Here is a 15,631-nt window from a genome sequence, read left to right on the forward strand (position 1 = left end):
CAGGACTGGAGCTAGGGGTGCAGGAGGAGACAAGACTAGAATGAGCAGGACTGTCAGAACAGCACCCATCCATCTCTGGAGGGAAGGAACAACCCACATTCCCTTCCCTAGCACAGGGAGGGGTCTGGGGACCTGAACTAGAGGGGTAGGAGAAGGAGGAGGAAAGAGAGACACTTCTAAGCCAGATGTGAGCAGCCTTGTCCCCCAGAGTCAGGTCCAGCTGGGGGAGGGAGCCAGCCTGGGCTGCAGCTGTGTTTTCCCAACCAGAGGCAGGCTCCCTGCCCAGCCTGAGGGCAGAAGCCTGCAGGGTTTCCTCCAGCAGCTAGGTCACCTTTTCATTTCTCACCCTGCACTGACAAGCTCCACTGCAGCAGGATTTGCTGTCACAAAGACATGGAGAAACCAAGCCAGACACTGCCAGATCAGAGAGCTTTGGGACACCCCGCCAGTCACACTCATGTTGTGGAGGAGCAGTTTGGGTCCATCTTTCACAAAGTGGCCTCCCAAGCCTCAGGACAGTGTGTCCCACCCTCTTCTCTCTGGTATAGGCTGACAGAGGGTCTCAGCTGGCTGGGCAGACTTCCCAAGGAAGGGAAGGGCAGGACTGACACAGTTTGTTTTGCACCTCAGCAGAGCAGAGCTTCATGAGCACTCTTGAACACGCCAGAAAAACCCTCCTACTCAGAGCTGTCAGTGATGTTGAACAGGGAGAAGGCAGGACCAGCCTCAAACAGCCAGAGCTGCTATTTCAGGGTCAGATGGAGAGCTTGAGGGATGGGCTCTGACTTAGGAGATTTCCTCTCAATTCCACTGGACAGAGTGAACAGGCTCTGCACTGTTCTGCATCTGAGGATGTGGCAGAGTGGGACAGGAATCCCCTGCAGAAGCTTTTTATGACAGGCAGGTAAAGCTGAGGTTTTCCACAATTGTTTGAATGAACAAGTGCATGTCTTTCCTTTGATGAGTTTATATTTATCCTGCTCAGCAGTGCTAGATTGTTGTTCTACTACAGCCCAATGGCTGATTACAATAAGATAATGCAGAGTTTGGACTGCTAGAGGCTTATAATTATTTATTTGGAAAATAATGGTAAGTATATGTGCATGTTCTCACACACACATGCACACAGATATGCACACATAAATGTTCTCCTATGCACACCCCTGTAAAGAGCAGGGAGAGGAAAATAAAGACACTAAATAATGAACCACAGATTGTAGAGGCTTAACCCCTTGAGTTGTGACTAACAACAGAAGTAGTTTTGCTGTCAGTGGTGTGATAAGCTCAGGTTGTTCTTTGGTACTGTGGGGATCTGTGCCTCAAAGAGTCACACATTCATAGATCCTTATTTGAGGTTGTATTTTTATTTCTTTTGGGCAAGAATATATCTTTTTATTCCATTTGTAGTAACACAAAACTCCTTTTGAGCATTGTAATAATTACCACTGGTAATTATTGCTATAATGATGAATAGCAAACTCCTCTGGCAACATGCAAGAAATACCTGCACTCTCCCCTAAAATGATGCCAGGGAATTGCTCAGGGACACTAATCATATTCTCCCATCTTTTACCACATTGGAAACAGGAAGAAATGATAGCAAAGCCAGTGAGTTGGGTGTTCCCCAAGACCTGTACCCACCACCAAATCTGAACTAAGAATGCTGGTGCACAAGTGGAGTCTGCCATGGGAAAAAAATCTTATTCTCAGCAGCTTCCTAGGATTGCTGTGGTGAGTGCAGGATTTCTCATCTGTCCAACACAAGCAGTTTAAGTACAGACTGCTGAAGATCCCCTCTCCTTCCACAGGCTCATGATCAAGTTGTAATGGTGCAGCTCTTGCATCTGTTTGCCTAATTAAAACCAGCTGTCTCTGTGTGAGCTCCCATCCAAGAAATAGCTGTGCAAATACATTTTTTACTGTTAATGTAAAGAACAAATCTGTGGCCCCTGCCCTTAATGGCCCTTCAAAAGCAGCATTGGTGTTTTAAATCCTTCCAAGTTCACACAAAAATGTGATTCCTCAAAACAATCAGTTCCTGTCCTTTCCTACTATCCAGCACAAGGCCTGAGACATTTCCCATTTGTATGGATTTATTGCCTAGTAATTATAGTTCATGAAATCCATTCACAGTAAAGTGTGTCCTGGATACTCCCACTCATCCTGGCAAACCAAATGTTTAACATCATGAGGGGTATAAAAATATAAGCAGTCGTGTTTGAGTCACTTTTAGTATAACAGATTAGTTTGCAGGGTCTGGCAGTGTTTCTAGTATAAATCACACTTTAGAGATGGGAAAATACTCTGAGATTATCTAGTTCAACTGAGTTTTTATGTAAGTATGTATTTTATGTTGCCTTCATCAAAACCCAAATTGAGAAACATCTTCATGCACAAGATTTCCACTGCTTGCCTTTGGGATTATCCAACAACTTGACAGAAATCACTATTAGGAAATACACCCTGACATTTAGATCTACAGTCTCCATTGCTCAGTTTAAGCTTTTTACTCCTTTTAGCATCCCATTCCCTTCTTTCTTAGTCAGTGTTCACAGCCTCCAGATCCTTGCAGCAGTTCAAACATCCTGTCACTGTCACTGCTTCTTCAGCTCACCTGTGTGCCAGTATAGACATGGACACTTCTCCTGCTCTGCTTCCCCTCAGGAATCACCCTACAGCTCTTGAACATGGGTTTGTCAGCAGCAGAGAAAAAAAAAAGGATTGCTAAGGACTGGTCAGTGGACAAATCAAACAGGTATGCTCACATAAAGGAGAGCCACTTCCAATATTTTCAATTATTCCATTTTTAATAGGTGTTTTTCCCCTCTGGTAATGCTTCAATCACCTTTCCCTTAGCTGAACCACTCCCCAGACAAGAAAACAGGAGCAACCAACCGAGACATATTTGGAGCTGGAGGCAGCTGCTGTTTACTTGTGCATTTTGCTTTCTCACAGAAGAGCTCGGTACGCTGTGGCCTTGACGCTGGGCAAGGAGAGTCTGAGTGCAGGGGCATGGAAAGGGCATATTCCCCTCCTTGGCAGCAGGCCCTGGCAGCAGCAGCAGCTAGTGACAGCCCAGCACCCTGAGTTCCTCCTGCTGAGCCCCTGTTTCTGCTGCACTCGCTCCTCTCTGGCTGGGGGAGTGCAGCGCTCCCAGCTCCTCTGGGGACAGCATTTCATTTGGAATGGCTGCTCTCCAGAGGCAATGGAGGATTAAAACTGTGCCACATGAGTGCACTGGTTAAAATGGAAGACTTGCTAAGCAGTTGCAGGGTCCAAAAAGAGTCAGAGAGGGTCAAGTTTCCAGTTCAGTGAACCCTGTCAGCTGTCCCAGGGCACTGCCTCACTTGGGACAGCAGACACACACACACCAAGGAGAGTCAGAGGCTGAGATTTCCAAAACTCAGGGCACTGGACACACAAACCCCATTTGCTTTTATGCTGATTGGGAATCAGATTCCTAGCAGATCCATGGCCAGAAGGGCACACACTCTCCTCCCAATTCAGAATCAGGTTTTCTGGATCTGTCAATGCCTGGCATTGACACAGTACCCACAACAGCTCCACTCAACACCACAACCCCCACGGCTGGAAGAGGTTCCAGCTCTGCTGAGAGCCCACACTGCTCCCAGCAGAGCCATGCTGAAGGTGCAGTCACTGCTTTGGTGGCCACAGTCTGCTCTGCTCCCTCTGCATCACTGCTTCTGGCACAGGGGAACCTGGCAGCAAAAACATTAGGTGAGATTACTGAAAAGGGAAGCAATGAAGGAAAGAACCCAAGGCAAAGAGAAAAAATTTCCCTTTCAGTCTGATCTCTTAGGAGTTGGGTATGTTCATGCTTATACCACTTGAATATAAAAAAAAGGCAGCTTAAAGTGCACATCATGGAATTACCTGTGTTATTTTACATATGCAGATGTCTTGCAGCAGGCACTGCACTGTTTCATTGCCAACCATTTAGCCATATTTTAAATAAGTACAGAACAGATTATCCCTTTAAAAATGCCTGAAACAAGCACCTGGTGTAACTAGGCAGCCCTGTCCCTCTTTTACTGAGGGCAAAACTCCTGCCTGATCATCTTACAACATGCTGTAGCCTGCAGCTGGGAGAAGAATAAACTCCTCATAGAGATGAAGTGTTAATAAAACAGTGACCTGCAGCAATGGTAGAACAAACACAACAGAAAATATCAGGTTCAGCTACTTCTGTGTCCACTTTTCCTGTGTGGAAATGTCAACAACTGGACAAGGTTGGCACACAACCAGAGATGCAACTCAGCCCTCTGTACAAACTCCTGCACCTGAGGAATTTCCGTTCTTAGTCCCCAAAACATGTGTCCAAGGAGGCAAAATGCTGCTTTCCTCACCCTAGCACCTCCAAAAGGGCCCAGGTGAGGCAGGGTGTAAGCAGAGGCACAATGCAGAATGCCAGGAGCCAGTGCTGAGCTGAGCTCCTGCACTGCAGCAGAGCTGGTCCTACCAGCACAGCACAGGAATGGGACTGTGCCAAAACCCCTATTTTGACAAAACAAGACCTATCTAACAAAACAGAGCACTACAGAGCCAAGGCACCAGCCAAAGCAAATGCCCTCTTCTTCTGTCATAGGCTCAGTGCTCTGATTGTTGCTCTGAACATGTGCCACAAAATGCCTCTGCTCCTCTGGGATCCCAGGTGTACAGGATGGAAAGCTCTGAAGGTAAAAATTTCTAGGGATTAAGTGAAAAACCATTCTAAGTGCAAAGCTGAATTCAGTCCAAGCTCAGAGTTTTTCTTGTTCAAGATAACAGACCGTAACATTTACAGCATGAACATGTCAGTCAAAAAGTCTGCAGTTTTCTGACAAGCCCTGGCCCTTTGCAATGTGCACCTCTCTCCTGGGAGAGTGCAGTGTGAAGATCTACAGAGTGTCCTCTCATCTCTGTAAGGTATTTCATCAGTCACCAGGCTGTTCTGCAATGTGCTTAGCAGCAATATTGTGTAAGGCTCAAAGAAAGTGAAGGCAAAGAGCAACTTTGGCAATCCCTGGCCAGGCCATTGAAGGTGATGAAGTCTGGGAATGGTCCTGCCATTCAGCCACATTAAAGGTGCTGATTAGATATTTGTCAAGGGGTTTGCAGGTGTTTGCAGTGCTGAAGCAAGGAAGCAAAGGCTCTGGAAAGTCATGGATTTAAGCTCTTTTACTGCATCAAGCTGGTTGACTAAATACAGAAAGCAGTGTAAAGTTTCATGTCTGTGTTTCTTCCCTTTGCTGGAGCTAATACCTCATGATAATATTATGGTTTATTATACCTGTATCCAAAAAATGGTAATCAGCAGCAATCACAATCAATACTTAGCAAAGAACAGCCAAGAAAGGGAGTTGAGCCCGAGGGAAAGGATTTAATCAGCTTCATTGACATTTGGCCTGGTTAATATAACTGGAACTGGTCTTCTTTCTTGTTTAAGGAAAGAAACTTTTGCCAACTCAGCACCAGTAAACCCCAGACTGTTCATGAGAACCAGCCCTAACATTAGATCAGGGAGGGGGGAAAAACCAACAAACCACTAATGCCAAACCACGCTTGTCTTGCACTTCCACAAAGCTTTCTCCTGCTCTGAATGACACTGCAAGAGCTGACAGTGGCTTCCTCCTGCCCACAGCATTTCACTTTAAAAGCACCTCACTTTGCTCTCTGGAAATGGATGCATTAAGGCAGTTCACACTAGAACATGAAGTGGGATTTTTACAGCCTTCATCTTCCTTTCTTTCCCCCACACACTGTGGGGTGTCTTTTCATGTGGTTCTTCTAGTTTGAGGGATAAACAGCAAAAGCCAAAATTTCCAGGAGCAAATACAATCCATCCAGACAGGAACCACTGTGTGCAAACCACCTGTCAGGACACACATGCTGCCCTGAATGGGAGCTTGGGATGCACCTGGATTTTTTTCACATGGCAAATGCACGTGAGGATCGCTCCAATGGAAGGTGCAGAACCTCATATTGATCTCCCTAAGAGGCAACAGCAGCACAACGTGCCCTGGCCCTGACCCCAGGGCCCGCTGTGGCTGAGCCCTGGGCCCCTGCAGGGCCAAAGCCAGCACAGGGGACAGCTGGTGTCACCAGGCTGATGACCAGACAGAGCACATGCATCGATTGGTATGTGAACCCATTCCCACCTGGAGTAATCTTGTTTAACACTGCTAAACATCTCCAAAGGGCTTCTTACAGATCATGGCATGGCAAGCAGTGGAGAAAATCTGTGCAGTGGGTGCTTTTTATGGAAGGATGGTGTCAGGGCTGGCCTCTGGCAATTCATGCAGCAGCATCCTGCCTGCTCCAGGGATGCTGCACACAGCAATATCCACCTCCTGATCACAGACAAGGATGCAAGGATCCACAGAAAAACCTTACCTTTAATAAAGATCAAAGCATTTAAAAGCTGAATCAAACATTTTGTGCTGAGATACAAAGTCTTTTTGGCTCTAGATAACCAGCATTAATTATATCGATTTTATTTTATAATAACATTGCAAAGTCATGATGGCTCAAACAGTTCCTGGGTGAAAAGAGCCCAGTTCAGCTCAGAGAGGGCTTCAGGCAATGAAAACTCAAAAGCAGTTGACTTTAGGCACAGCCCTGGCTTGTTACCTCAGCTTCAGGGCCAAGGCTTGGCAATCCTAAAACAAAGGCTGGCTTTCAAAAATGGCTCTTCCCTATGGAGAAAAAAAACACATTTCTGCCATCCTCCCAACAGCACAGTGGTAAAAAGGTGTTTCACAGACAGTCTTGGAGACAAGAGTCCCCACATTAAAGACTTACAGTCAAAATAAAAAGTTAAAGAAATAAGAGGGGGAAAAAAAAAAAAAAAAAAAGGAAAAATGGAAAAAATTTAAAAGCAACTGGAGTGCAGTGATTGGGGTCCTTTGGGACACTCTGCCAGAGCTGTCCTGGGGATTGGCAGATAATCCCAGAGCTTCAACTGAAGACTTTTGCCAGCAGTATCCTTTGGTCAGAGTAACAAAATAGTCAAACACCTCAAAAGGGGATGCCAAAGGCATTTGGATTCCCTTGTGACTAATTATAGATTTTAAAGCTGTTGAGGGAGCGGGAGTTTCCCCATTAATAAAAAAGTATAATTGTATAACTCCACACCCCCTTCCTTTCTAATGCAGCGCACACAGAGAACCTCATACATCAACTACAAAGTGTGCATTGTTCTGTGTCAGCAGATAAATAATTTGCCATCTGAAGACTTGGAAGCTGTTCTCTTAGTTCAGGATTATTGTTCCACTTGAAGCATGAAGTTGGCAGCTTTACTTTCTTCTTCTTCTCAAGAGAATTGGATCGCTCTAAGACTTGAGTGACTTCCAGGCCAATAACTCACCAAGATATTTGTGTGAGCACACACATGCATTCTCTGGAAGAAGTTAGGTGGAGAGGTGATTTCATTTGTCTTTTATTGTCATGCATTCTCAACTATATACTCTTTTAAAAAAACCCATGGTGTTGAAATTGTTGCCTCTTGAATTTCTTTCAATCGTCTTTAAAATCTTTGATGCTCAATCAGCCAAAAGTTTCAAGGGAGGAGGAAAGGGCTGTGTTCCTGTTTGAGGGTTTATTTTTCTTTTACTTTTTTTTTTCTTCCCCTCTTTAAGTGAATTTTTATTAACACATCTCTAAGCAGGGTATGGCTTTGTGGTTATGCCTGTCCATTATGACAGCCTGCCCCTTGCTAGACTGCTGCAGCAATCAAAGAAGCACATGTTTTCTAGCAGGCATGGACTGGTCTCATACCCCATTTTTCAAACCAAGGGGAAGCTCAGATCATTATCCAGTAGCCTCATTCCTAATTTTCAGTAGTACAGAAAAAAAAAAAATTAATATAAACCCCCATCAAGAGAGCAAATTTCTAATGTGGTTATGCTTTTATTCTGGTACTCTTAATAGTAATTAAGTTCTCTTGAAGAAGTATGTTTTTCATTGGCTTCAGCAGGCTTTGGATGAGAAACAGTCTGGAGGTTTTTGACAAAATGTTATTTTGACAGAAACGCAGACTCGCTAAAATGGAAGCAGTTCCTGGGAATGGATTTCACAGCGACAGCTCAGTGAAAATGCTGCTGTTATCTCAGGTCCACAATGTATTCTTCAGAACCAGAGCTGGGAAAGAAAACATGAAGTAGCAAAGTGCTCTTGGCCAGGCCACGCACCCTGAGGCTGCAGGCTGAGTCGGGCTCAGACTCTGGATTTAAACACCTCTCAGCTTCTCCAAGAGAATCCAAATTACTGGGGCTGTAACTACTCACAATGGGCTGCTTCTCCTCTCCAGTTTGGGAGCTGTCAGTCCATCTCAGCACGGGGCAGAAATATTTTTGAAGGTTTCAAGTGCTCTTCAGGATAGGAAAAAGCACTTCCTCCCAGCTGTACTTTAAATTGGACCATAAAGGTTTGCATTTAAAAATGATTGTGAAATATGACTCCAACAAGATGCCCTTGGGGCTGACACTAAAGACAGCAGCAGCTCTGCCATGAGCTTTGATGAGCACTCAGCTGTACATTTGCAGCCCCACTTTCATTGAAATATTTATACCTCTCTAAGAAAGAGTGGGAGCATCCTACCTAGAAAGAAAAATGTGCATGGTGCTCACAATCTCGTTCTGGACCTCTGCCTATATCAGGGATGAAGATGTAATTGCACAGACAAAGAGAAAAATTTTGACCTTGAAAATGAGAGAATTCAAACAACACTGTTAAGACAAACATTCAGAGAAGTAAACAGAGCGGAGGTGGTTTCTACTGCTGCAAAAACAAGTGGCCAAAACCTCATTTGGCATTAAGTGGCATATTTGCTGTGAACTCAAGAAGGTGATATTGATTTATACCTGCTTAGAAGTCATCACAAAAAGGGTTTGTAAAATAGAACCAGCATTCAGGGGAAATTTGAATATTTTAAGTCTGGGAGAGGTCCAAGAAGAAAGGACCTTCTAGCCAGAAGTTGTATGTGAAAGGGACAGGGAAGAAGAAGAAAGGAAAGAAGGACAGCTGAGCTGTGGCATGGTGCTGTGCCCAAACACGTGCTGGAAGGGGCACAGAGGAGCCCTGTCCTTCCAGGAGCCAGCCCGTGTCACAGCCCAGACACCAAGGGACAGCAACAGAGATAACTGCACAAGGGCAGCACACCAGCCTGTCTGCTTTCTCCAAACAACATCCCTGGATGGCTCAGTGGTGCCAGAGGAGGGCACAGGATTTAGGGTTTGTTGGTTTGTTGTGTTGTTTTGTTTAACAGCGCACACGAGCCCGTGGCTGGGAATGGGTTGTGCAAGGATTGCATTAAACCCTGTGGTACATTTCCAAGCCTTGTTTATCTGAACAATTGACTCTGAGCACAGACACTTATCAATAGAAGCCTAAGCAAATTTCAGAGCAAGCTTTAATTTTTTATTTTTTTTTCCTGACTTGGACATCAAGGTCTTCCAGGGCTGCAGTTGCTGTAGCAACAGAAAGGAGCTCATTAAATGATCAGCCTGAAGGCCAAAGCTATCAGAGTTGAAATGACCAAAAGTTAATATTTAACCTAAATTCTCTTATTTGTTTAAAAACATGCATCTCACTTGTATTAGCAGCTGCCTTATGGACCTACTTCAAATATAAATGTAGAGTCATGAGATACCAGAATTTTCATACATGTCCCAAAGTAATGTCCAGTTCCTCAGAGGGGCAGGCTCTGAAAGCTGCTCCTACCACAAATCATGCAACAACATACTTAGGTTGTTGGACCTCTATTTAGGTAGGTAGAAACCTATTTCCTCTGATCTTTTGTGTCTGACAGTCATTTGTCACTGTAATGATTTCCACAGTTTATTGGCATTATACATTATTTTGTATTAAGAGCTAAAGAAAAGGAGCATGATCCTTTTTTTTGGCTTCATTAGATTCTGTCCCTTTGGACAACAATTTCAGGGGCAAGTTATGCTTTGCCTTGAGACCAGCAGGCAGAACCAAATGGAAAAAAATTGCTGTGGCAAAATTATATGACCCATCCCCTACTATTGCTTAAACATGTCTAGTCTGCCTCATTGCTGTTTCAAGTGCCTGGCAGGCCACTCTTTGCCCAGCTTTCAGTGCTAGCTGCTGGTTTTCTTCAATGAAATAGCATCTGTGGACAGCCAGGAGGGACCCATTAACTGGGGCTGCTTTGGGCTTGTCCAGCAGCAGAACAAGGACACATTAAAGATGGCCCTGACTTGGCCAGCTCCTGCTTCAGGAACATACACTTTTCTTCTGCTCACAGATGCCAAAGGACCTCAGCAGCCCATTGCCTTCAGTGATTTCTTGTGGCCAGACTAGGTTCCACATCTCTGACTATACCCATCCCAACTGAACTTCTAAGGAAAATACTGGGAGGAAGAAATGCCTCTGATTCCTGCTAGCAGAAGGCCTCTGCCAGACCTGGATGTATTCCTCTGCCTATAGTTTCTTTTTGGGAGATCTCATTGCAGGTAGCAGCTGCTGACACAAATCATTTACACACAACCAGAAATTAGCTGGACAGTAAAGTTCAAGTCTGCCCTGTCCCAAGATAAAGGCAGTTTCTCAGGACAGATAGGGCATGTTGCTTCATGGGATTTCTCCAGGTTACTCAAGGCTTTTAATACACAGAAGAAATGACAGTTCACTGCCATTTGTGACCTAATTAAACACCTTTTTATGATTCTGATTAAACAGCAGCTGATCCCAGGCAGAAAAATGCAGGTCATGCAACCAAGTGCAATTCCATATACACCACTGAATAACAGCAGTTTCTTATCCTTCTGATCCTCCTCCCCCTAGGTGTCAAATCCAGAGTGAAAATAAACAAATAAATCCAACATTCAGGTTTTGCACATTAATGGTGAGCAAAATCACCATTTAAGTAAAGCTGTGAAGCTGATTATGTTACCCAACACTTCACAATCTTTATTGCCACTGCTGATGGGGTGGGAGGACCCAAAGTTTTACAAATCTGTTGAAGGAGCCCAGCCCAGGTGCAGCTGCCTGTCCTGGGCTCACACCATTTTCAGGCATGACCCTGACTTTGCCTTTGCACTGGGACAGCTGGAGGCAGTGGGGTGGGAGGCTTGGTCTTAATCCAGTGCAAGACTACTTGTTTAATTCTAAAGAGACATCATCCTTAATTAAACTGTTGTGTCTCTTGCAGAGCTAGAAAGCAGTGTAGAAAGACCTGAGACACCCACCCACACATCTTAACATGTCCCAGTTAGACAGTGCCTTGCTCAGGTTTTTTTGTTATCCTTTTGCCCCTTGTTCAGCATGTTTCATCTGACCCTGTGATGGAGCAGAAATAGCAGTGTGGCTGGGAGGGTGGTGCACCACAGCTTGTAAGCAGGAATGGGAAGGAGGAAAAGGAGCCATCCTGATGGATGCATCCACTTGGAGTTTTTTCAGGCACCCTGACCTCACAGCACAGGAATGACACTTGTCATTATGAGACCCTGATCTTCCCCTCCCAGAGACCCTCTACAGGGCCTGGCAAGCCTTGGGCACACTCTGACCCCAGATTCCTCCTGTGTCCCCTCCATCCTTTACCCCCAGGTTCACCTTTGACCCAAATGACCATGAAACCAACCTGGGTTTGCTTGAATCACCTTTGCTGATGCTGTGGGAGGAGTGCTCTGCAAGCCAGCAGAAACATTTCTGCAAGGGCAAACCCTGCCCTGAGCCCTGCCAAGGAACAGCCTCCAAGAACTAACCCCCAGAAAACAAATAAATAAGACAATAATTTAAAAAAACTCCACAAAACAAAGCACAACAGCAGAAGTGCGATTTGGTGGAGGTGTGTGCTGGCTGCTTTCTCCAAGCTGCACAGCCCAAGGAGGAGGTGCATTTGGGCTTCACACAGCTACAGCCAGCAGGGAGAGAGCCTGGGGAGGATTTCTTGCCTGTCCCATGTCTGAAGTGCTCCCTGCAGGATCCCACTGCTGCCTGCACATCTGCAGCTGTCAGGGATTCTGTCCCTGTGCTCTGTAACCCGAGGCTCTGCAGGGCAGCAGGAGCTGCTCCCTCGCTGCCTTCCTAAGGCAGCACTTGCTCAGCAAACACAAATATGTTTACTGTGGAAACTTTGTACTTGCCTTACTGCCCTTGCTCTTTGCCAGGTGTTTTTCTTTTTATACCCACAGGAGATGCAGAGCCATGTTCTAATATAGAAATATAGGTTCGTGTGCATGTGTTTATTAATAAACAGGTGGGCAAATCTATTTGCTTACTGCCTCATTTGAGTGATTTATTTAGTTATTTTTAGATTTGGTAGCTGTGCAGCCTCAAAGCAGCAACATCAAGGGGTGACTATTGTAATATATTGAAGCTACGTTTAAGATTGTTTTTTCCAGAGAGAGAAAAGAAAAAAAATAGAAAAATTAAAAAAAAAAAAAAAAAAAAAAAAAAAAAAAAAAAAAAAAAAAAAAAAAAAGAGAAGAGCAGACATAGCTATAAGGGCAACCAGCACAAATCAGCCCTGCTTTCCACTCACCAATTTTAATGTTGCTGTTATCACTGTCTTTCCTCATGTTGCCCTGGGGATAAGCTGGAAAGAAATTCAGTGCCTAGGTATACCGGGACCCCCCTTAAGGGCTGCAGTAGAGCATCATGTTTAGGAATCCTGATTGCATTGCTTGGAGCAACTTTCTGTACTATCTATGGAAATATGTATACACATATGTAAGAGGCCATGGTTTTATCTTCTGCTATCAAAAGGAGCTTGAGGTACAGCTTTCATAGCCTCAGCTTCAGGGGGCATCAGAAACAGACTGGGGAGCCCATGAGAAAGCTACACAAAGCAGAAGGAAAGAAGAAGTTGGTGCCAATGTAAAACAAGGGGCTACAGCCCCTGGCATTTCCCCTTCTTCCCCACAGGGAATTTTGAGAGGTGCTGGGCATTCAACACAAATCCTTATCCCAATGAGACCTGGCTGCCTAGGGATTCTCCCAGCAATGAAAACCCCCTTGGAAAACCCACTTGTGTTATTCACACGTTAAAGAGCATAAAATGCACAACCTCCTTTCCTGGGGTACTGCTTTCACCTCCTGAGGATGGAGTCCTTGCCATGAGGACACACCACAAGGAGGGAGCCTAACACAGCACAGCCAGACAAGAAGCACTGATGAGAAGCAAGAGCATCTCATGGTCATGGGTCACTCAGGGTCCCCAAAAGCTTTTGCTTTGACAAGAACATTCTTGCTGGTTCCTGGGCTGTCTCACTCTGAAAATTGCACAGAGCTTCCCCAAGGTGTCTGTCCTGGTTTGGGGTCCCTGGGGGATGCAGGCAGAGCTGAAGAGGCACTTTCACTGTTTGGAGCATCCTCCCGCTGCCCTGTTGCAACAAGCAGAGTTGCTTTGTCAACTCCAGCCAAATAAGCAAGCATAAATGCCAGTAAAAGAAAACATTGCATACATCCCTCATCTGGAAATTATTTTTGTTTGTATTTATGTTCCCACATGTTGTCAGGGTGATGTCTGGGCTCAAGCCCACACGTGGAAAAATCTGGACTGAGCCCTGTACTAGGAAACTCTCTAGCTCAGAGGCAAAACTGTGCCTGCTCCTCCTTGCCTCACAAAAAACAGCCTGTGTGCTTGTCTTTGTGGTTCAGAGCACAGCCTCTTTTATCCAGAGAAGAAGAAAATAAAGAATTGAAAATAGGTTTATTTTTACACTAGGACACTGGAGGAGGAGGAAGCCCTCTCTTCTGTGCCAGGAGAAGAAAAAGGAGAACAGGTCCAGAAAGGAGCATGTTCCCCTTAGTCATGATTTTTGGCACAGCCTAAGCTCAGCCACCTGAGCTGAGCCAGGGACCTATCCTACATCCTTGAGCAAAACCAAACACAAACAGGACACTCAAAGCTCAAACACCTCACTGAGGGAGCACCAGCCAGCCAAGCACAATTCACCATTGCCTGGGCTTAAACACCAGCAAACAGGCTTTAGCCACCAGCCTCCAGCCCCTTTCACACCTGAATGGAGCACATTTTCTCAAAAAACCCCAAAAGGTTCAACCATGTCAATCTCAGCCTTCCCCAAAGAGTGCCTATTGAAGGTTCATTCCTCAAAGCATTTCACCACTCAGGCCAGCTGCTCCTTGTTGTAGATTCCCTCCTTGAAGGTGTCTACAGCCAAACTACCTCCCCAGCCAGCCATGAGCACCCATCACCATCCCACCCCTTCACCTGAGAGCTCTGACTAAACCCAGGCCCAGGTGAGGGTCCCAGCTCCCCCCAGCCCAGCCCAGAGTCACTAGCCCTGGCAGGGAGGGCTACCTCAGCACAAAATGAGCATGAGGCCGTGGCTCTGGCAAATTCAGGGAGGCTTTTGCCTCCACTGACAGAGTTGAGACTTCACCTGGCTCAGATTTCTTCTTTTTGTGGCTCTCTGCACCCAGAGCCTGAACAGGAGAGGCTCCAAATCCGTGTGCTGCTGCTTATCAGGCTCACACATTAAACACAAGGCAGGAGATCAAAGCTGCTGTTCCACCTTTAGCAAGGAGGTCCAACTCTGGCCTTGTGCCTATCCAAAAAATTAGGGGAGCAAGTGCCTCTGCATTGCCCCAGCAGCACAGCTGAGCAAACACAGCAGAGCATGGTGGAGAATGGCTGGGAATATGACCTTGAATATTTAAACATCTTCTCTCTCCAGAGTTTTTCTGTTTGCTAACTTTGTCTTAACTATGGCTTCATGAGGAGTCTTCAAGGACAAACTCAGAGAAGATTCCACTCCTCATTGTCTCTGCACAGTTGTGTGACCACAAACAGCACTTGAATAAACCCCCAGCTGGCTGCCATGCTTGGCACTATAAACTTTATTTGTCTTTAACATTAGCTCAGTCACAGAACCCTTCTGCAAAGTCACAACTTCTTCATTCCACAAGGGGAGCCTCAGTGGAAGGAAAATGAGGAAGAAGGAGCACCACCTCAAAGCACCCACATGGGCAGGTGCAGGTGTTGCAGTGCTCAGTGAGGGACCAAAAAACCAGCACATCCAGCATCCCCAGTGACTGCCTGCCACCACACTGCCAGCCCTGCTTCTCTCTTGCCTCCCTTGCTATTTTGGTGAACACTTCAATTTTTTTTTTTCAAACGAGAAAGAATTTATTTCTTTTCTCAACAGCCCCAAATGTGCTTTATAAGTTCTGTGCATCTTGTTAGACTGCCAGCTGACTCAGTTATTAGCTTTGCAAATATACTGCAAAGAGACCCTACTTTCAAGGTTTCTCTGTGGGTTACAAACACCTCCCTAGTCCCTGCAAGGCAGAAACCTCTCTCTGCCAACAGCACATCCCTCTAGCTAGTGACTGGTTATCTGTTCATCAGACAAACTGCCTGGAAAGCAATAATTGGAACTTACCACAACAAAGGGTATAGTTTATTAATTCCCACACAAATTATCTAGTTCCAGAAGTTGAATAAAAGATCAGGATAAACAGCATGGATTACATTGGACTAGTTCTTCTGTACTAACTTTCAAAATGGACACTCTTATGCAATCTAAAATGTTTGAGTTAATAGATAACAGCTTGTGCATCAGCAGCAGGTAATTTTCTTTAGAACAAATGTGTTTGAGAAGAGTAAGCTGCAAGTATCAAAGTTAAGGAGGAAAGATTG

The 15,631-nt window shown here is 45.3% G+C and overlaps 1 long non-coding RNA gene across 2 annotated transcripts; it reads left to right on the top strand.

The window, feature by feature from the left end:
- Positions 1 to 785: 785 nt before the first annotated feature.
- Positions 786 to 9,117, top strand: LOC306807443. Of its 2 annotated transcripts, none has more exons than XR_013775724.1 (4): positions 786 to 904; positions 1,588 to 1,731; positions 2,547 to 2,755; positions 7,212 to 9,117. It is a non-coding gene; the product is annotated as an uncharacterized lncRNA (long non-coding RNA). The 2 variants fall into 2 exon arrangements; XR_013775725.1 differs by having other exon boundaries at positions 1,592 to 1,731.
- The last annotated feature ends 6,514 nt before the right edge of the window (positions 9,118 to 15,631 follow it).

The sequence above is a fragment of the Erithacus rubecula genome, assembly GCF_903797595.1.
Source record: "Erithacus rubecula genome assembly, chromosome: 13".
Taxonomy (NCBI): Eukaryota; Metazoa; Chordata; class Aves; order Passeriformes; family Muscicapidae; genus Erithacus; species Erithacus rubecula.